The sequence below is a fragment of the Haliaeetus leucocephalus genome, unplaced genomic scaffold, assembly GCF_000737465.1.
Source record: "Haliaeetus leucocephalus isolate CR32 unplaced genomic scaffold, Haliaeetus_leucocephalus-4.0 Scaffold240, whole genome shotgun sequence".
Taxonomy (NCBI): domain Eukaryota; kingdom Metazoa; phylum Chordata; class Aves; order Accipitriformes; family Accipitridae; genus Haliaeetus; species Haliaeetus leucocephalus.
The window spans coordinates 606,388-606,645 of NW_010972676.1; the positions used below are offsets into that span (position 1 = coordinate 606,388).

The following is a 258-nucleotide window of genomic DNA, read 5'->3' on the forward strand; positions in this document are numbered from 1 at the left end:
GGCGGGCAGGACGTGCCGCCCGCGCTCCCCAACCGCAACGCCCGACCCGGCGCACGGCGGGGGGAAGGCTACCCCGGCTCCCCGGGCCGGCCCCCCCGCCCCCCCCCCCGCCGAGCACAGGGACCGGCAGGCCCCACCGTTTCAGCCCCCTCCCCTCGGTCCCGCCGCGGCGCCGGACAAGCCCCGCGCGGTCGGACACAAACTTTCCGGCGGCGTTTCCGGGGTTCAGCCAGCCCCGCCGGCAGCGCGCGGGGGGGG

At 81.4% G+C, this 258-nt stretch overlaps 1 protein-coding gene across 2 annotated transcripts in view; it reads right to left on the reverse strand.

Moving 5' to 3' along the window:
- AMMECR1L (AMMECR1-like) overlaps positions 1-258 on the reverse strand; it is a 15,841-nt gene that overhangs the window by 15,097 nt on the left and 486 nt on the right. The gene's annotated exons all lie outside the window — the stretch shown is intronic.